The sequence below is a fragment of the Coffea arabica genome, chromosome 11e (genome assembly GCF_036785885.1).
Source record: "Coffea arabica cultivar ET-39 chromosome 11e, Coffea Arabica ET-39 HiFi, whole genome shotgun sequence".
Lineage (NCBI taxonomy): Eukaryota > Viridiplantae > Streptophyta > Magnoliopsida > Gentianales > Rubiaceae > Coffea > Coffea arabica.
The window spans coordinates 40,083,492-40,103,622 of record NC_092331.1 but is presented as its reverse complement, the minus strand read 5'-3'; the positions used below and the strand labels follow the sequence as shown (position 1 = coordinate 40,103,622).

Below are 20,131 nucleotides of genomic sequence, written 5' to 3'. Positions count from 1 at the left end.
GTTCCTTTCGCTTTATTCTTTTAAACTACCCCGTCCTGCGAAGCAGTGTGGCTTTTCTAGACCGAAATTCATTTTAAGCGTCAATTCAAGCATTTTCCTCTTATCCTTTTATTTATTTACTTTATATTTTTTTTTGTTATTGATTTGCACCCTGTTTTTTTCCCTCATCCCGCAACTCTAAATTATCACGAAATCAATCCTTCACGCTTGCAGTTAGGGGTGGCAATTCGGGTCCAAATCAGGTTGGCGGGTCGGGTTCGGGTCAACAGACCCGCCAGAAAATCTGTTGACCCGAACCCCGACCCGCCAACCCGTGACGGGTCAGGTATGCTGACCCGAACCCGAAAATTTCAGGTTTACGGGGCGGCGGGTCGACCCGAAATGACCCGAAACTTAATTTTAATTTATTAATTTATCACTGTAATTTCTAATAAAATCAATTTCTCACAAAACTAATTACATAATCAAGTAATAAAAATTTAAATAAATGATTCCAAATCAAATCTAAAATAAATTAAACACCGTAAAAGTGTTTTATCCCAAACAAAATATAAAATAAATTAAAACAATACAAAAGTGAAAAATAATATAATATATTATTTGTCCAAGTATAATAATTTCAACTTCACACAAATTAAATAAATTCGTTTAGGATTAAGTAATTAATGCCTTTGAAAAAAAGAATAACTTAGTTTAGTTAGATAAAATTATTTTTATGTTTATTAAATTATTTTTAATTCGTAAACGGGTCATATCGGGTCATATCAGGTCACCACGGGTTGACCCGAAATCGACCGGTTTTCTTTTCGGGTTCATCGGGTCCAACCCGATTCTGACCCGAATTCCCGAAACCTCAACCCAAACCCATTAATTTCGTGTTAGGTTCGTGTCGTGTTTTCAGGTCGTGTCGAAAATTGCCACCCCTAGTTGCGGTGATACATTTGCGCCGACAAATTTGAGCGACGATCCGGGCTTTGATCGAGCCGTACCGTTCCTGATTTGTCTCGCGCCTTCAGATCCTCCTTCACGCTTCGACAAGAAGCAAAATATTAAGCAATCGTTCCGACGGAGCTAAATTACTACAGGATAAAGAACGAATAGGAAATTTGGATTTCGAAACAAAAAAGAGAGGGGTGCAACACGAGGACTTCCCAGGGGGTCACCCATCCTAGTACTACTCTCGCCCAAGCACGCTTAACTTCGGAGTTCTGATGGGATCCGGTGCATTAGTGCTGGTATGATCGCACCCGCCATGTTCCTTTCGCTTTATTCTTTTAAACTACCCCGTCCTGCGAAGCAGTGTGGCTTTTCTAGACCGAAATTCATTTTAAGCGTCAATTCAATCATTTTCCTCTTATCCTTTTATTTATTTACTTTATATTTTTTTTTGTTATTGATTTGCACCCTGTTTTTTTCCCTCATCCCGCAACTCTAAATTATCACGAAATCAATCCTTCACGCTTGCAGTTAGGGGTGGCAATTCGGGTCCAAATCAGGTTGGCGGGTCGGGTTCGGGTCAACAGACCCGCCAGAAAATCTGTTGACCCGAACCCCGACCCGCCAACCCGTGACGGGTCAGGTATGCTGACCCGAACCCGAAAATTTCAGGTTTACGGGGCGGCGGGTCGACCCGAAATGACCCGAAACTTAATTTTAATTTATTAATTTATCACTGTAATTTCTAATAAAATCAATTTCTCACAAAACTAATTACATAATCAAGTAATAAAAATTTAAATAAATGATTCCAAATCAAATCTAAAATAAATTAAACACCGTAAAAGTGTTTTATCCCAAGCAAAATATAAAATAAATTAAAACAATACAAAAGTGAAAAATAATATAATATGTTATTTGTCCAAGTATAATAATTTCAACTTCACACAAATTAAATAAATTCGTTTAGGATTAAGTAATTAATGCCTTTGAAAAAAAGAATAACTTAGTTTAGTTAGATAAAATTATTTTTATGTTTATTAAATTATTTTTAATTCGTAAACGGGTCATATCGGGTCATATCAGGTCACCACGGGTTGACCCGAAATCGACCGGTTTTCTTTTCGGGTTCATCGGGTCCAACCCGATTCTGACCCGAATTCCCGAAACCTCAACCCAAACCCATTAATTTCGTGTTAGGTTCGTGTCGTGTTTTCAGGTCGTGTCGAAAATTGCCACCCCTAGTTGCGGTGATACATTTGCGCCGACAAATTTGAGCGACGATCCGGGCTTTGATCGAGCCGTACCGTTCCTGATTTGTCTCGCGCCTTCAGATCCTCCTTCACGCTTCGACAAGAAGCAAAATATTAAGCAATCGTTCCGACGGAGCTAAATTACTACAGGATAAAGAACGAATAGGAAATTTGGATTTCGAAACAAAAAAGAGAGGGGTGCAACACGAGGACTTCCCAGGGGGTCACCCATCCTAGTACTACTCTCGCCCAAGCACGCTTAACTTCGGAGTTCTGATGGGATCCGGTGCATTAGTGCTGGTATGATCGCACCCGCCATGTTCCTTTCGCTTTATTCTTTTAAACTACCCCGTCCTGCGAAGCAGTGTGGCTTTTCTAGACCGAAATTCATTTTAAGCGTCAATTCAAGCATTTTCCTCTTATCCTTTTATTTATTTACTTTATATTTTTTTTTGTTATTGATTTGCACCCTGTTTTTTTCCCTCATCCCGCAACTCTAAATTATCACGAAATCAATCCTTCACGCTTGCAGTTAGGGGTGGCAATTCGGGTCCAAATCAGGTTGGCGGGTCGGGTTCGGGTCAACAGACCCGCCAGAAAATCTGTTGACCCGAACCCCGACCCGCCAACCCGTGACGGGTCAGGTATGCTGACCCGAACCCGAAAATTTCAGGTTTACGGGGCGGCGGGTCGACCCGAAATGACCCGAAACTTAATTTTAATTTATTAATTTATCACTGTAATTTCTAATAAAATCAATTTCTCACAAAACTAATTACATAATCAAGTAATAAAAATTTAAATAAATGATTCCAAATCAAATCTAAAATAAATTAAACACCGTAAAAGTGTTTTATCCCAAGCAAAATATAAAATAAATTAAAACAATACAAAAGTGAAAAATAATATAATATATTATTTGTCCAAGTATAATAATTTCAACTTCACACAAATTAAATAAATTCGTTTAGGATTAAGTAATTAATGCCTTTGAAAAAAAGAATAACTTAGTTTAGTTAGATAAAATTATTTTTATGTTTATTAAATTATTTTTAATTCGTAAACGGGTCATATCAGGTCACCACGGGTTGACCCGAAATCGACCGGTTTTCTTTTCGGGTTCATCGGGTCCAACCCGATTCTGACCCGAATTCCCGAAACCTCAACCCAAACCCATTAATTTCGTGTTAGGTTCGTGTCGTGTTTTCAGGTCGTGTCGAAAATTGCCACCCCTAGTTGCGGTGATACATTTGCGCCGACAAATTTGAGCGACGATCCGGGCTTTGATCGAGCCGTACCGTTCCTGATTTGTCTCGCGCCTTCAGATCCTCCTTCACGCTTCGACAAGAAGCAAAATATTAAGCAATCGTTCCGACGGAGCTAAATTACTACAGGATAAAGAACGAATAGGAAATTTGGATTTCGAAACAAAAAAGAGAGGGGTGCAACACGAGGACTTCCCAGGGGGTCACCCATCCTAGTACTACTCTCGCCCAAGCACGCTTAACTTCGGAGTTCTGATGGGATCCGGTGCATTAGTGCTGGTATGATCGCACCCGCCATGTTCCTTTCGCTTTATTCTTTTAAACTACCCCGTCCTGCGAAGCAGTGTGGCTTTTCTAGACCGAAATTCATTTTAAGCGTCAATTCAAGCATTTTCCTCTTATCCTTTTATTTATTTACTTTATATTTTTTTTTGTTATTGATTTGCACCCTGTTTTTTTCCCTCATCCCGCAACTCTAAATTATCACGAAATCAATCCTTCACGCTTGCAGTTAGGGGTGGCAATTCGGGTCCAAATCAGGTTGGCGGGTCGGGTTCGGGTCAACAGACCCGCCAGAAAATCTGTTGACCCGAACCCCGACCCGCCAACCCGTGACGGGTCAGGTATGCTGACCCGAACCCGAAAATTTCAGGTTTACGGGGCGGCGGGTCGACCCGAAATGACCCGAAACTTAATTTTAATTTATTAATTTATCACTGTAATTTCTAATAAAATCAATTTCTCACAAAACTAATTACATAATCAAGTAATAAAAATTTAAATAAATGATTCCAAATCAAATCTAAAATAAATTAAACACCGTAAAAGTGTTTTATCCCAAGCAAAATATAAAATAAATTAAAACAATACAAAAGTGAAAAATAATATAATATATTATTTGTCCAAGTATAATAATTTCAACTTCACACAAATTAAATAAATTCGTTTAGGATTAAGTAATTAATGCCTTTGAAAAAAAGAATAACTTAGTTTAGTTAGATAAAATTATTTTTATGTTTATTAAATTATTTTTAATTCGTAAACGGGTCATATCAGGTCACCACGGGTTGACCCGAAATCGACCGGTTTTCTTTTCGGGTTCATCGGGTCCAACCCGATTCTGACCCGAATTCCCGAAACCTCAACCCAAACCCATTAATTTCGTGTTAGGTTCGTGTCGTGTTTTCAGGTCGTGTCGAAAATTGCCACCCCTAGTTGCGGTGATACATTTGCGCCGACAAATTTGAGCGACGATCCGGGCTTTGATCGAGCCGTACCGTTCCTGATTTGTCTCGCGCCTTCAGATCCTCCTTCACGCTTCGACAAGAAGCAAAATATTAAGCAATCGTTCCGACGGAGCTAAATTACTACAGGATAAAGAACGAATAGGAAATTTGGATTTCGAAACAAAAAAGAGAGGGGTGCAACACGAGGACTTCCCAGGGGGTCACCCATCCTAGTACTACTCTCGCCCAAGCACGCTTAACTTCGGAGTTCTGATGGGATCCGGTGCATTAGTGCTGGTATGATCGCACCCGCCATGTTCCTTTCGCTTTATTCTTTTAAACTACCCCGTCCTGCGAAGCAGTGTGGCTTTTCTAGACCGAAATTCATTTTAAGCGTCAATTCAAGCATTTTCCTCTTATCCTTTTATTTATTTACTTTATATTTTTTTTTGTTATTGATTTGCACCCTGTTTTTTTCCCTCATCCCGCAACTCTAAATTATCACGAAATCAATCCTTCACGCTTGCAGTTAGGGGTGGCAATTCGGGTCCAAATCAGGTTGGCGGGTCGGGTTCGGGTCAACAGACCCGCCAGAAAATCTGTTGACCCGAACGCCGACCCGCCAACCCGTGACGGGTCAGGTATGCTGACCCGAACCCGAAAATTTCAGGTTTACGGGGCGGCGGGTCGACCCGAAATGACCCGAAACTTAATTTTAATTTATTAATTTATCACTGTAATTTCTAATAAAATCAATTTCTCACAAAACTAATTACATAATCAAGTAATAAAAATTTAAATAAATGATTCCAAATCAAATCTAAAATAAATTAAACACCGTAAAAGTGTTTTATCCCAAGCAAAATATAAAATAAATTAAAACAATACAAAAGTGAAAAATAATATAATATGTTATTTGTCCAAGTATAATAATTTCAACTTCACACAAATTAAATAAATTCGTTTAGGATTAAGTAATTAATGCCTTTGAAAAAAAGAATAACTTAGTTTAGTTAGATAAAATTATTTTTATGTTTATTAAATTATTTTTAATTCGTAAACGGGTCATATCGGGTCATATCAGGTCACCACGGGTTGACCCGAAATCGACCGGTTTTCTTTTCGGGTTCATCGGGTCCAACCCGATTCTGACCCGAATTCCCGAAACCTCAACCCAAACCCATTAATTTCGTGTTAGGTTCGTGTCGTGTTTTCAGGTCGTGTCGAAAATTGCCACCCCTAGTTGCGGTGATACATTTGCGCCGACAAATTTGAGCGACGATCCGGGCTTTGATCGAGCCGTACCGTTCCTGATTTGTCTCGCGCCTTCAGATCCTCCTTCACGCTTCGACAAGAAGCAAAATATTAAGCAATCGTTCCGACGGAGCTAAATTACTACAGGATAAAGAACGAATAGGAAATTTGGATTTCGAAACAAAAAAGAGAGGGGTGCAACACGAGGACTTCCCAGGGGGTCACCCATCCTAGTACTACTCTCGCCCAAGCACGCTTAACTTCGGAGTTCTGATGGGATCCGGTGCATTAGTGCTGGTATGATCGCACCCGCCATGTTCCTTTCGCTTTATTCTTTTAAACTACCCCGTCCTGCGAAGCAGTGTGGCTTTTCTAGACCGAAATTCATTTTAAGCGTCAATTCAAGCATTTTCCTCTTATCCTTTTATTTATTTACTTTATATTTTTTTTTGTTATTGATTTGCACCCTGTTTTTTTCCCTCATCCCGCAACTCTAAATTATCACGAAATCAATCCTTCACGCTTGCAGTTAGGGGTGGCAATTCGGGTCCAAATCAGGTTGGCGGGTCGGGTTCGGGTCAACAGACCCGCCAGAAAATCTGTTGACCCGAACCCCGACCCGCCAACCCGTGACGGGTCAGGTATGCTGACCCGAACCCGAAAATTTCAGGTTTACGGGGCGGCGGGTCGACCCGAAATGACCCGAAACTTAATTTTAATTTATTAATTTATCACTGTAATTTCTAATAAAATCAATTTCTCACAAAACTAATTACATAATCAAGTAATAAAAATTTAAATAAATGATTCCAAATCAAATCTAAAATAAATTAAACACCGTAAAAGTGTTTTATCCCAAGCAAAATATAAAATAAATTAAAACAATACAAAAGTGAAAAATAATATAATATGTTATTTGTCCAAGTATAATAATTTCAACTTCACACAAATTAAATAAATTCGTTTAGGATTAAGTAATTAATGCCTTTGAAAAAAAGAATAACTTAGTTTAGTTAGATAAAATTATTTTTATGTTTATTAAATTATTTTTAATTCGTAAACGGGTCATATCGGGTCATATCAGGTCACCACGGGTTGACCCGAAATCGACCGGTTTTCTTTTCGGGTTCATCGGGTCCAACCCGATTCTGACCCGAATTCCCGAAACCTCAACCCAAACCCATTAATTTCGTGTTAGGTTCGTGTCGTGTTTTCAGGTCGTGTCGAAAATTGCCACCCCTAGTTGCGGTGATACATTTGCGCCGACAAATTTGAGCGACGATCCGGGCTTTGATCGAGCCGTACCGTTCCTGATTTGTCTCGCGCCTTCAGATCCTCCTTCACGCTTCGACAAGAAGCAAAATATTAAGCAATCGTTCCGACGGAGCTAAATTACTACAGGATAAAGAACGAATAGGAAATTTGGATTTCGAAACAAAAAAGAGAGGGGTGCAACACGAGGACTTCCCAGGGGGTCACCCATCCTAGTACTACTCTCGCCCAAGCACGCTTAACTTCGGAGTTCTGATGGGATCCGGTGCATTAGTGCTGGTATGATCGCACCCGCCATGTTCCTTTCGCTTTATTCTTTTAAACTACCCCGTCCTGCGAAGCAGTGTGGCTTTTCTAGACCGAAATTCATTTTAAGCGTCAATTCAAGCATTTTCCTCTTATCCTTTTATTTATTTACTTTATATTTTTTTTTGTTATTGATTTGCACCCTGTTTTTTTCCCTCATCCCGCAACTCTAAATTATCACGAAATCAATCCTTCACGCTTGCAGTTAGGGGTGGCAATTCGGGTCCAAATCAGGTTGGCGGGTCGGGTTCGGGTCAACAGACCCGCCAGAAAATCTGTTGACCCGAACCCCGACCCGCCAACCCGTGACGGGTCAGGTATGCTGACCCGAACCCGAAAATTTCAGGTTTACGGGGCGGCGGGTCGACCCGAAATGACCCGAAACTTAATTTTAATTTATTAATTTATCACTGTAATTTCTAATAAAATCAATTTCTCACAAAACTAATTACATAATCAAGTAATAAAAATTTAAATAAATGATTCCAAATCAAATCTAAAATAAATTAAACACCGTAAAAGTGTTTTATCCCAAGCAAAATATAAAATAAATTAAAACAATACAAAAGTGAAAAATAATATAATATGTTATTTGTCCAAGTATAATAATTTCAACTTCACACAAATTAAATAAATTCGTTTAGGATTAAGTAATTAATGCCTTTGAAAAAAAGAATAACTTAGTTTAGTTAGATAAAATTATTTTTATGTTTATTAAATTATTTTTAATTCGTAAACGGGTCATATCGGGTCATATCAGGTCACCACGGGTTGACCCGAAATCGACCGGTTTTCTTTTCGGGTTCATCGGGTCCAACCCGATTCTGACCCGAATTCCCGAAACCTCAACCCAAACCCATTAATTTCGTGTTAGGTTCGTGTCGTGTTTTCAGGTCGTGTCGAAAATTGCCACCCCTAGTTGCGGTGATACATTTGCGCCGACAAATTTGAGCGACGATCCGGGCTTTGATCGAGCCGTACCGTTCCTGATTTGTCTCGCGCCTTCAGATCCTCCTTCACGCTTCGACAAGAAGCAAAATATTAAGCAATCGTTCCGACGGAGCTAAATTACTACAGGATAAAGAACGAATAGGAAATTTGGATTTCGAAACAAAAAAGAGAGGGGTGCAACACGAGGACTTCCCAGGGGGTCACCCATCCTAGTACTACTCTCGCCCAAGCACGCTTAACTTCGGAGTTCTGATGGGATCCGGTGCATTAGTGCTGGTATGATCGCACCCGCCATGTTCCTTTCGCTTTATTCTTTTAAACTACCCCGTCCTGCGAAGCAGTGTGGCTTTTCTAGACCGAAATTCATTTTAAGCGTCAATTCAAGCATTTTCATCTTATCCTTTTATTTATTTACTTTATATTTTTTTTTGTTATTGATTTGCACCCTGTTTTTTTCCCTCATCCCGCAACTCTAAATTATCACGAAATCAATCCTTCACGCTTGCAGTTAGGGGTGGCAATTCGGGTCCAAATCAGGTTGGCGGGTCGGGTTCGGGTCAACAGACCCGCCAGAAAATCTGTTGACCCGAACCCCGACCCGCCAACCCGTGACGGGTCAGGTATGCTGACCCGAACCCGAAAATTTCAGGTTTACGGGGCGGCGGGTCGACCCGAAATGACCCGAAACTTAATTTTAATTTATTAATTTATCACTGTAATTTCTAATAAAATCAATTTCTCACAAAACTAATTACATAATCAAGTAATAAAAATTTAAATAAATGATTCCAAATCAAATCTAAAATAAATTAAACACCGTAAAAGTGTTTTATCCCAAGCAAAATATAAAATAAATTAAAACAATACAAAAGTGAAAAATAATATAATATGTTATTTGTCCAAGTATAATAATTTCAACTTCACACAAATTAAATAAATTCGTTTAGGATTAAGTAATTAATGCCTTTGAAAAAAAGAATAACTTAGTTTAGTTAGATAAAATTATTTTTATGTTTATTAAATTATTTTTAATTCGTAAACGGGTCATATCGGGTCATATCAGGTCACCACGGGTTGACCCGAAATCGACCGGTTTTCTTTTCGGGTTCATCGGGTCCAACCCGATTCTGACCCGAATTCCCGAAACCTCAACCCAAACCCATTAATTTCGTGTTAGGTTCGTGTCGTGTTTTCAGGTCGTGTCGAAAATTGCCACCCCTAGTTGCGGTGATACATTTGCGCCGACAAATTTGAGCGACGATCCGGGCTTTGATCGAGCCGTACCGTTCCTGATTTGTCTCGCGCCTTCAGATCCTCCTTCACGCTTCGACAAGAAGCAAAATATTAAGCAATCGTTCCGACGGAGCTAAATTACTACAGGATAAAGAACGAATAGGAAATTTGGATTTCGAAACAAAAAAGAGAGGGGTGCAACACGAGGACTTCCCAGGGGGTCACCCATCCTAGTACTACTCTCGCCCAAGCACGCTTAACTTCGGAGTTCTGATGGGATCCGGTGCATTAGTGCTGGTATGATCGCACCCGCCATGTTCCTTTCGCTTTATTCTTTTAAACTACCCCGTCCTGCGAAGCAGTGTGGCTTTTCTAGACCGAAATTCATTTTAAGCGTCAATTCAAGCATTTTCATCTTATCCTTTTATTTATTTACTTTATATTTTTTTTTGTTATTGATTTGCACCCTGTTTTTTTCCCTCATCCCGCAACTCTAAATTATCACGAAATCAATCCTTCACGCTTGCAGTTAGGGGTGGCAATTCGGGTCCAAATCAGGTTGGCGGGTCGGGTTCGGGTCAACAGACCCGCCAGAAAATCTGTTGACCCGAACCCCGACCCGCCAACCCGTGACGGGTCAGGTATGCTGACCCGAACCCGAAAATTTCAGGTTTACGGGGCGGCGGGTCGACCCGAAATGACCCGAAACTTAATTTTAATTTATTAATTTATCACTGTAATTTCTAATAAAATCAATTTCTCACAAAACTAATTACATAATCAAGTAATAAAAATTTAAATAAATGATTCCAAATCAAATCTAAAATAAATTAAACACCGTAAAAGTGTTTTATCCCAAGCAAAATATAAAATAAATTAAAACAATACAAAAGTGAAAAATAATATAATATGTTATTTGTCCAAGTATAATAATTTCAACTTCACACAAATTAAATAAATTCGTTTAGGATTAAGTAATTAATGCCTTTGAAAAAAAGAATAACTTAGTTTAGTTAGATAAAATTATTTTTATGTTTATTAAATTATTTTTAATTCGTAAACGGGTCATATCGGGTCATATCAGGTCACCACGGGTTGACCCGAAATCGACCGGTTTTCTTTTCGGGTTCATCGGGTCCAACCCGATTCTGACCCGAATTCCCGAAACCTCAACCCAAACCCATTAATTTCGTGTTAGGTTCGTGTCGTGTTTTCAGGTCGTGTCGAAAATTGCCACCCCTAGTTGCGGTGATACATTTGCGCCGACAAATTTGAGCGACGATCCGGGCTTTGATCGAGCCGTACCGTTCCTGATTTGTCTCGCGCCTTCAGATCCTCCTTCACGCTTCGACAAGAAGCAAAATATTAAGCAATCGTTCCGACGGAGCTAAATTACTACAGGATAAAGAACGAATAGGAAATTTGGATTTCGAAACAAAAAAGAGAGGGGTGCAACACGAGGACTTCCCAGGGGGTCACCCATCCTAGTACTACTCTCGCCCAAGCACGCTTAACTTCGGAGTTCTGATGGGATCCGGTGCATTAGTGCTGGTATGATCGCACCCGCCATGTTCCTTTCGCTTTATTCTTTTAAACTACCCCGTCCTGCGAAGCAGTGTGGCTTTTCTAGACCGAAATTCATTTTAAGCGTCAATTCAAGCATTTTCCTCTTATCCTTTTAGTGGCAATTCGGGTCCAAATCAGGTTGGCGGGTCGGGTTCGGGTCAACAGACCCGCCAGAAAATCTGTTGACCCGAACCCCGACCCGCCAACCCGTGACGGGTCAGGTATGCTGACCCGAACCCGAAAATTTCAGGTTTACGGGGCGGCGGGTCGACCCGAAATGACCCGAAACTTAATTTTAATTTATTAATTTATCACTGTAATTTCTAATAAAATCAATTTCTCACAAAACTAATTACATAATCAAGTAATAAAAATTTAAATAAATGATTCCAAATCAAATCTAAAATAAATTAAACACCGTAAAAGTGTTTTATCCCAAGCAAAATATAAAATAAATTAAAACAATACAAAAGTGAAAAATAATATAATATATTATTTGTCCAAGTATAATAATTTCAACTTCACACAAATTAAATAAATTCGTTTAGGATTAAGTAATTAATGCCTTTGAAAAAAAGAATAACTTAGTTTAGTTAGATAAAATTATTTTTATGTTTATTAAATTATTTTTAATTCGTAAACGGGTCATATCGGGTCATATCAGGTCACCACGGGTTGACCCGAAATCGACCGGTTTTCTTTTCGGGTTCATCGGGTCCAACCCGATTCTGACCCGAATTCCCGAAACCTCAACCCAAACCCATTAATTTCGTGTTAGGTTCGTGTCGTGTTTTCAGGTCGTGTCGAAAATTGCCACCCCTAGTTGCGGTGATACATTTGCGCCGACAAATTTGAGCGACGATCCGGGCTTTGATCGAGCCGTACCGTTCCTGATTTGTCTCGCGCCTTCAGATCCTCCTTCACGCTTCGACAAGAAGCAAAATATTAAGCAATCGTTCCGACGGAGCTAAATTACTACAGGATAAAGAACGAATAGGAAATTTGGATTTCGAAACAAAAAAGAGAGGGGTGCAACACGAGGACTTCCCAGGGGGTCACCCATCCTAGTACTACTCTCGCCCAAGCACGCTTAACTTCGGAGTTCTGATGGGATCCGGTGCATTAGTGCTGGTATGATCGCACCCGCCATGTTCCTTTCGCTTTATTCTTTTAAACTACCCCGTCCTGCGAAGCAGTGTGGCTTTTCTAGACCGAAATTCATTTTAAGCGTCAATTCAAGCATTTTCCTCTTATCCTTTTATTTATTTACTTTATATTTTTTTTTGTTATTGATTTGCACCCTGTTTTTTTCCCTCATCCCGCAACTCTAAATTATCATGAAATCAATCCTTCACGCTTGCAGTTAGGGGTGGCAATTCGGGTCCAAATCAGGTTGGCGGGTCGGGTTCGGGTCAACAGACCCGCCAGAAAATCTGTTGACCCGAACCCCGACCCGCCAACCCGTGACGGGTCAGGTATGCTGACCCGAACCCGAAAATTTCAGGTTTACGGGGCGGCGGGTCGACCCGAAATGACCCGAAACTTAATTTTAATTTATTAATTTATCACTGTAATTTCTAATAAAATCAATTTCTCACAAAACTAATTACATAATCAAGTAATAAAAATTTAAATAAATGATTCCAAATCAAATCTAAAATAAATTAAACACCGTAAAAGTGTTTTATCCCAAGCAACATATAAAATAAATTAAAACAATACAAAAGTGAAAAATAATATAATATATTATTTGTCCAAGTATAATAATTTCAACTTCACACAAATTAAATAAATTCGTTTAGGATTAAGTAATTAATGCCTTTGAAAAAAAGAATAACTTAGTTTAGTTAGATAAAATTATTTTTATGTTTATTAAATTATTTTTAATTCGTAAACGGGTCATATCAGGTCACCACGGGTTGACCCGAAATCGACCGGTTTTCTTTTCGGGTTCATCGGGTCCAACCCGATTCTGACCCGAATTCCCGAAACCTCAACCCAAACCCATTAATTTCGTGTTAGGTTCGTGTCGTGTTTTCAGGTCGTGTCGAAAATTGCCACCCCTAGTTGCGGTGATACATTTGCGCCGACAAATTTGAGCGACGATCCGGGCTTTGATCGAGCCGTACCGTTCCTGATTTGTCTCGCGCCTTCAGATCCTCCTTCACGCTTCGACAAGAAGCAAAATATTAAGCAATCGTTCCGACGGAGCTAAATTACTACAGGATAAAGAACGAATAGGAAATTTGGATTTCGAAACAAAAAAGAGAGGGGTGCAACACGAGGACTTCCCAGGGGGTCACCCATCCTAGTACTACTCTCGCCCAAGCACGCTTAACTTCGGAGTTCTGATGGGATCCGGTGCATTAGTGCTGGTATGATCGCACCCGCCATTTTCCTTTCGCTTTATTCTTTTAAACTACCCCGTCCTGCGAAGCAGTGTGGCTTTTCTAGACCGAAATTCATTTTAAGCGTCAATTCAAGCATTTTCCTCTTATCCTTTTATTTATTTACTTTATATTTTTTTTTGTTATTGATTTGCACCCTGTTTTTTTCCCTCATCCCGCAACTCTAAATTATCACGAAATCAATCCTTCACGCTTGCAGTTAGGGGTGGCAATTCGGGTCCAAATCAGGTTGACGGGTCGGGTTCGGGTCAACAGACCCGCCAGAAAATCTGTTGACCCGAACCCCGACCCGCCAACCCGTGACGGGTCAGGTATGCTGACCCGAACCCGAAAATTTCAGGTTTACGGGGCGGCGGGTCGACCCGAAATGACCCGAAACTTAATTTTAATTTATTAATTTATCACTGTAATTTCTAATAAAATCAATTTCTCACAAAACTAATTACATAATCAAGTAATAAAAATTTAAATAAATGATTCCAAATCAAATCTAAAATAAATTAAACACCGTAAAAGTGTTTTATCCCAAGCAAAATATAAAATAAATTAAAACAATACAAAAGTGAAAAATAATATAATATATTATTTGTCCAAGTATAATAATTTCAACTTCACACAAATTAAATAAATTCGTTTAGGATTAAGTAATTAATGCCTTTGAAAAAAAGAATAACTTAGTTTAGTTAGATAAAATTATTTTTATGTTTATTAAATTATTTTTAATTCGTAAACGGGTCATATCGGGTCATATCAGGTCACCACGGGTTGACCCGAAATCGACCGGTTTTCTTTTCGGGTTCATCGGGTCCAACCCGATTCTGACCCGAATTCCCGAAACCTCAACCCAAACCCATTAATTTCGTGTTAGGTTCGTGTCGTGTTTTCAGGTCGTGTCGAAAATTGCCACCCCTAGTTGCGGTGATACATTTGCGCCGACAAATTTGAGCGACGATCCGGGCTTTGATCGAGCCGTACCGTTCCTGATTTGTCTCGCGCCTTCAGATCCTCCTTCACGCTTCGACAAGAAGCAAACTATTAAGCAATCGTTCCGACGGAGCTAAATTACTACAGGATAAAGAACGAATAGGAAATTTGGATTTCGAAACAAAAAAGAGAGGGGTGCAACACGAGGACTTCCCAGGGGGTCACCCAACCTAGTACTACTCTCGCCCAAGCACGCTTAACTTCGGAGTTCTGATGGGATCCGGTGCATTAGTGCTGGTATGATCGCACCCGCCATGTTCCTTTCGCTTTATTCTTTTAAACTACCCCGTCCTGCGAAGCAGTGTGGGTTTTGTAGACCGAAATTCATTTTAAGCGTCAATTCAAGCATTTTCCTCTTATCCATTTATTTATTTACTTTATATTTTTTTTTGTTATTGATTTGCACCCTGTTTTTTTCCCTCATCCCGCAACTCTAAATTATCATGAAATCAATCCTTCACGCTTGCAGTTAGGGGTGGCAATTCGGGTCCAAATCAGGTTGGCGGGTCGGGTTCGGGTCAACAGACCCGCCAGAAAATCTGTTGACCCGAACCCCGACCCGCCAGGTAGTTTAAAAGAATAACGCGAAAGGAACATGGCGGGTGCGATCATACCAGCACTAATGCACCGGATCCCATCAGAACTCCGAAGTTAAGCGTGCTTGGGCGAGAGTAGTACTAGGATGGGTGACCCCCTGGGAAGTCCTCGTGTTGCACCCCTCTCTTTTTTGTTTCGAAATCCAAATTTCCTATTCGTTCTTTATCCTGTAGTAATTTAGCTCCGTCGGAACGATTGCTTAATATTTTGCTTCTTGTCGAAGCGTGAAGGAGGATCTGAAGGCGCGAGACAAATCAGGAACGGTACGGCTCGATCAAAGCCCGGATCGTCGCTCAAATTTGTCGGCGCAAATGTATCACCGCAACTAGGGGTGGCAATTTTCGACACGACACGAACCTAACACGAAATTAATGGGTTTGGGTTGAGGTTTCGGGAATTCGGGTCAGAATCGGGTTGGACCCGATGAACCCGAAAAGAAAACCGGTCGATTTCGGGTCAACCCGTGGTGACCTGATATGACCCGATATGACCCGTTTACGAATTAAAAATAATTTAATAAACATAAAAATAATTTTATCTAACTAAACTAAGTTATTCTTTTTTTCAAAGGCATTAATTACTTAATCCTAAACGAATTTATTTAATTTGTGTGAAGTTGAAATTATTATACTTGGACAAATAATATATTATATTATTTTTCACTTTTGTATTGTTTTAATTTATTTTATATTTTGCTTGGGATAAAACACTTTTACGGTGTTTAATTTATTTTAGATTTGATTTGGAATCATTTATTTAAATTTTTATTACTTGATTATGTAATTAGTTTTGTGAGAAATTGATTTTATTAGAAATTACAGTGATAAATTAATAAATTAAAATTAAGTTTCGGGTCATTTCGGGTCGACCCGCCGCCCCGTAAACCTGAAATTTTCGGGTCCGGGTCAGCATACCTGACCCGTCACGGGTTGGCGGGTCGGGGTTCGGGTCAACAGATTTTCTGGCGGGTCTGTTGACCCGAACCCGACCCGCCAACCTGATTTGGACCCGAATTGCCACCCCTAACTGCAAGCGTGAAGGATTGATTTCATGATAATTTAGAGTTGCGGGATGAGGGAAAAAAACAGGGTGCAAATCAATAACAAAAAAATATATAAAGTAAATAAATAAAAGGATAAGAGGAAAATGCTTGAATTGACGCTTAAAATGAATTTCGGTCTAGAAAAGCCACACTGCTTCGCAGGACGGGGTAGTTTAAAAGAATAACGCGAAAGGAACATGGCGGGTGCGATCATACCAGCACTAATGCACCGGATCCCATCAGAACTCCGAAGTTAAGCGTGCTTGGGCGAGAGTAGTACTAGGATGGGTGACCCCCTGGGAAGTCCTCGTGTTGCACCCCTCTCTTTTTTGTTTCGAAATCCAAATTTCCTATTCGTTCTTTATCCTGTAGTAATTTAGCTCCGTCGGAACGATTGCTTAATATTTTGCTTCTTGTCGAAGCGTGAAGGAGGATCTGAAGGCGCGAGACAAATCAGGAACGGTACGGCTCGATCAAAGCCCGGATCGTCGCTCAAATTTGTCGGCGCAAATGTATCACCGCAACTAGGGGTGGCAATTTTCGACACGACACGAACCTAACACGAAATTAATGGGTTTGGGTTGAGGTTTCGGGAATTCGGGTCAGAATCGGGTTGGACCCGATGAACCCGAAAAGAAAACCGGTCGATTTCGGGTCAACCCGTGGTGACCTGATATGACCCGATATGACCCGTTTACGAATTAAAAATAATTTAATAAACATAAAAATAATTTTATCTAACTAAACTAAGTTATTCTTTTTTTCAAAGGCATTAATTACTTAATCCTAAACGAATTTATTTAATTTGTGTGAAGTTGAAATTATTATACTTGGACAAATAATATATTATATTATTTTTCACTTTTGTATTGTTTTAATTTATTTTATATTTTGCTTGGGATAAAACACTTTTACGGTGTTTAATTTATTTTAGATTTGATTTGGAATCATTTATTTAAATTTTTATTACTTGATTATGTAATTAGTTTTGTGAGAAATTGATTTTATTAGAAATTACAGTGATAAATTAATAAATTAAAATTAAGTTTCGGGTCATTTCGGGTCGACCCGCCGCCCCGTAAACCTGAAATTTTCGGGTCCGGGTCAGCATACCTGACCCGTCACGGGTTGGCGGGTCGGGGTTCGGGTCAACAGATTTTCTGGCGGGTCTGTTGACCCGAACCCGACCCGCCAACCTGATTTGGACCCGAATTGCCACCCCTAACTGCAAGCGTGAAGGATTGATTTCATGATAATTTAGAGTTGCGGGATGAGGGAAAAAAACAGGGTGCAAATCAATAACAAAAAAATATATAAAGTAAATAAATAAAAGGATAAGAGGAAAATGCTTGAATTGACGCTTAAAATGAATTTCGGTCTAGAAAAGCCACACTGCTTCGCAGGACGGGGTAGTTTAAAAGAATAACGCGAAAGGAACATGGCGGGTGCGATCATACCAGCACTAATGCACCGGATCCCATCAGAACTCCGAAGTTAAGCGTGCTTGGGCGAGAGTAGTACTAGGATGGGTGACCCCCTGGGAAGTCCTCGTGTTGCACCCCTCTCTTTTTTGTTTCGAAATCCAAATTTCCTATTCGTTCTTTATCCTGTAGTAATTTAGCTCCGTCGGAACGATTGCTTAATATTTTGCTTCTTGTCGAAGCGTGAAGGAGGATCTGAAGGCGCGAGACAAATCAGGAACGGTACGGCTCGATCAAAGCCCGGATCGTCGCTCAAATTTGTCGGCGCAAATGTATCACCGCAACTAGGGGTGGCAATTTTCGACACGACACGAACCTAACACGAAATTAATGGGTTTGGGTTGAGGTTTCGGGAATTCGGGTCAGAATCGGGTTGGACCCGATGAACCCGAAAAGAAAACCGGTCGATTTCGGGTCAACCCGTGGTGACCTGATATGACCCGATATGACCCGTTTACGAATTAAAAATAATTTAATAAACATAAAAATAATTTTATCTAACTAAACTAAGTTATTCTTTTTTTCAAAGGCATTAATTACTTAATCCTAAACGAATTTATTTAATTTGTGTGAAGTTGAAATTATTATACTTGGACAAATAATATATTATATTATTTTTCACTTTTGTATTGTTTTAATTTATTTTATATTTTGCTTGGGATAAAACACTTTTACGGTGTTTAATTTATTTTAGATTTGATTTGGAATCATTTATTTAAATTTTTATTACTTGATTATGTAATTAGTTTTGTGAGAAATTGATTTTATTAGAAATTACAGTGATAAATTAATAAATTAAAATTAAGTTTCGGGTCATTTCGGGTCGACCCGCCGCCCCGTAAACCTGAAATTTTCGGGTCCGGGTCAGCATACCTGACCCGTCACGGGTTGGCGGGTCGGGGTTCGGGTCAACAGATTTTCTGGCGGGTCTGTTGACCCGAACCCGACCCGCCAACCTGATTTGGACCCGAATTGCCACCCCTAACTGCAAGCGTGAAGGATTGATTTCATGATAATTTAGAGTTGCGGGATGAGGGAAAAAAACAGGGTGCAAATCAATAACAAAAAAATATATAAAGTAAATAAATAAAAGGATAAGAGGAAAATGCTTGAATTGACGCTTAAAATGAATTTCGGTCTAGAAAAGCCACACTGCTTCGCAGGACGGGGTAGTTTAAAAGAATAACGCGAAAGGAACATGGCGGGTGCGATCATACCAGCACTAATGCACCGGATCCCATCAGAACTCCGAAGTTAAGCGTGCTTGGGCGAGAGTAGTACTAGGATGGGTGACCCCCTGGGAAGTCCTCGTGTTGCACCCCTCTCTTTTTTGTTTCGAAATCCAAATTTCCTATTCGTTCTTTATCCTGTAGTAATTTAGCTCCGTCGGAACGATTGCTTAATATTTTGCTTCTTGTCGAAGCGTGAAGGAGGATCTGAAGGCGCGAGACAAATCAGGAACGGTACGGCTCGATCAAAGCCCGGATCGTCGCTCAAATTTGTCGGCGCAAATGTATCACCGCAACTAGGGGTGGCAATTTTCGACACGACACGAACCTAACACGAAATTAATGGGTTTGGGTTGAGGTTTCGGGAATTCGGGTCAGAATCGGGTTGGACCCGATGAACCCGAAAAGAAAACCGGTCGATTTCGGGTCAACCCGTGGTGACCTGATATGACCCGATATGACCCGTTTACGAATTAAAAATAATTTAATAAACATAAAAATAATTTTATCTAACTAAACTAAGTTATTCTTTTTTTCAAAGGCATTAATTACTTAATCCTAAACGAATTTATTTAATTTGTGTGAAGTTGAAATTATTATACTTGGACAAATAATATATTATATTATTTTTCACTTTTGTATTGTTTTAATTTATTTTATATTTTGCTTGGGATAAAACACTTTTACGGTGTTTAATTTATTTTAGATTTGATTTGGAATCATTTATTTAAATTTTTATTACTTGATTATGTAATTAGTTTTGTGAGAAATTGATTTTATTAGAAATTACAGTGATAAATTAATAAATTAAAATTAAGTTTCGGGTCATTTCGGGTCGACCCGCCGCCCCGTAAACCTGAAATTTTCGGGTCCGGGTCAGCATACCTGACCCGTCACGGGTTGGCGGGTCGGGGTTCGGGTCAACAGATTTTCTGGCGGGTCTGTTGACCCGAACCCGACCCGCCAACCTGATTTGGACCCGAATTGCCACCCCTAACTGCAAGCGTGAAGGATTGATTTCATGATAATTTAGAGTTGCGGGATGAGGGAAAAAAACAGGGTGCAAATCAATAACAAAAAAATATATAAAGTAAATAAATAAAAGGATAAGAGGAAAATGCTTGAATT

At 39.6% G+C, this 20,131-nt stretch overlaps 16 non-coding genes across 16 annotated transcripts; 4 read left to right on the top strand and 12 right to left on the bottom strand.

The window, feature by feature from the left end:
• Positions 1-1,130: 1,130 nt before the first annotated feature.
• LOC140027526 (5S ribosomal RNA) lies at positions 1,131-1,249 on the bottom strand. Its single transcript, XR_011831474.1, has one exon. It is a non-coding gene; the product is annotated as a 5S ribosomal RNA (ribosomal RNA).
• Positions 1,250-2,384: 1,135 nt separating this feature from the next.
• Positions 2,385-2,503, bottom strand: LOC140027515 (5S ribosomal RNA). The gene has a single exon (XR_011831463.1). It is a non-coding gene; the product is annotated as a 5S ribosomal RNA (ribosomal RNA).
• A 1,125-nt stretch (positions 2,504-3,628) lies between these two features.
• On the bottom strand, positions 3,629-3,747 carry LOC140027504 (5S ribosomal RNA). The gene has a single exon (XR_011831452.1). It is a non-coding gene; the product is annotated as a 5S ribosomal RNA (ribosomal RNA).
• Positions 3,748-4,872: 1,125 nt separating this feature from the next.
• Positions 4,873-4,991, bottom strand: LOC140027493 (5S ribosomal RNA). Its single transcript, XR_011831441.1, has one exon. It is a non-coding gene; the product is annotated as a 5S ribosomal RNA (ribosomal RNA).
• A 1,135-nt stretch (positions 4,992-6,126) lies between these two features.
• Positions 6,127-6,245, bottom strand: LOC140027482 (5S ribosomal RNA). The gene has a single exon (XR_011831430.1). It is a non-coding gene; the product is annotated as a 5S ribosomal RNA (ribosomal RNA).
• A 1,135-nt stretch (positions 6,246-7,380) lies between these two features.
• On the bottom strand, positions 7,381-7,499 carry LOC140027471 (5S ribosomal RNA). The gene has a single exon (XR_011831419.1). It is a non-coding gene; the product is annotated as a 5S ribosomal RNA (ribosomal RNA).
• A 1,135-nt stretch (positions 7,500-8,634) lies between these two features.
• LOC140027460 (5S ribosomal RNA) lies at positions 8,635-8,753 on the bottom strand. Its single transcript, XR_011831408.1, has one exon. It is a non-coding gene; the product is annotated as a 5S ribosomal RNA (ribosomal RNA).
• A 1,135-nt stretch (positions 8,754-9,888) lies between these two features.
• LOC140027448 (5S ribosomal RNA) lies at positions 9,889-10,007 on the bottom strand. Its single transcript, XR_011831396.1, has one exon. It is a non-coding gene; the product is annotated as a 5S ribosomal RNA (ribosomal RNA).
• A 1,135-nt stretch (positions 10,008-11,142) lies between these two features.
• LOC140027437 (5S ribosomal RNA) lies at positions 11,143-11,261 on the bottom strand. Its single transcript, XR_011831385.1, has one exon. It is a non-coding gene; the product is annotated as a 5S ribosomal RNA (ribosomal RNA).
• A 1,027-nt stretch (positions 11,262-12,288) lies between these two features.
• LOC140027426 (5S ribosomal RNA) lies at positions 12,289-12,407 on the bottom strand. Its single transcript, XR_011831374.1, has one exon. It is a non-coding gene; the product is annotated as a 5S ribosomal RNA (ribosomal RNA).
• Positions 12,408-13,532: 1,125 nt separating this feature from the next.
• Positions 13,533-13,651, bottom strand: LOC140027415 (5S ribosomal RNA). The gene has a single exon (XR_011831363.1). It is a non-coding gene; the product is annotated as a 5S ribosomal RNA (ribosomal RNA).
• A 1,135-nt stretch (positions 13,652-14,786) lies between these two features.
• LOC140030080 (5S ribosomal RNA) lies at positions 14,787-14,905 on the bottom strand. Its single transcript, XR_011833994.1, has one exon. It is a non-coding gene; the product is annotated as a 5S ribosomal RNA (ribosomal RNA).
• A 349-nt stretch (positions 14,906-15,254) lies between these two features.
• LOC140027404 (5S ribosomal RNA) lies at positions 15,255-15,373 on the top strand. The gene has a single exon (XR_011831351.1). It is a non-coding gene; the product is annotated as a 5S ribosomal RNA (ribosomal RNA).
• Positions 15,374-16,495: 1,122 nt separating this feature from the next.
• On the top strand, positions 16,496-16,614 carry LOC140027393 (5S ribosomal RNA). Its single transcript, XR_011831340.1, has one exon. It is a non-coding gene; the product is annotated as a 5S ribosomal RNA (ribosomal RNA).
• A 1,122-nt stretch (positions 16,615-17,736) lies between these two features.
• On the top strand, positions 17,737-17,855 carry LOC140027382 (5S ribosomal RNA). Its single transcript, XR_011831329.1, has one exon. It is a non-coding gene; the product is annotated as a 5S ribosomal RNA (ribosomal RNA).
• Positions 17,856-18,977: 1,122 nt separating this feature from the next.
• LOC140027375 (5S ribosomal RNA) lies at positions 18,978-19,096 on the top strand. The gene has a single exon (XR_011831322.1). It is a non-coding gene; the product is annotated as a 5S ribosomal RNA (ribosomal RNA).
• Positions 19,097-20,131: the final 1,035 nt, after the last annotated feature.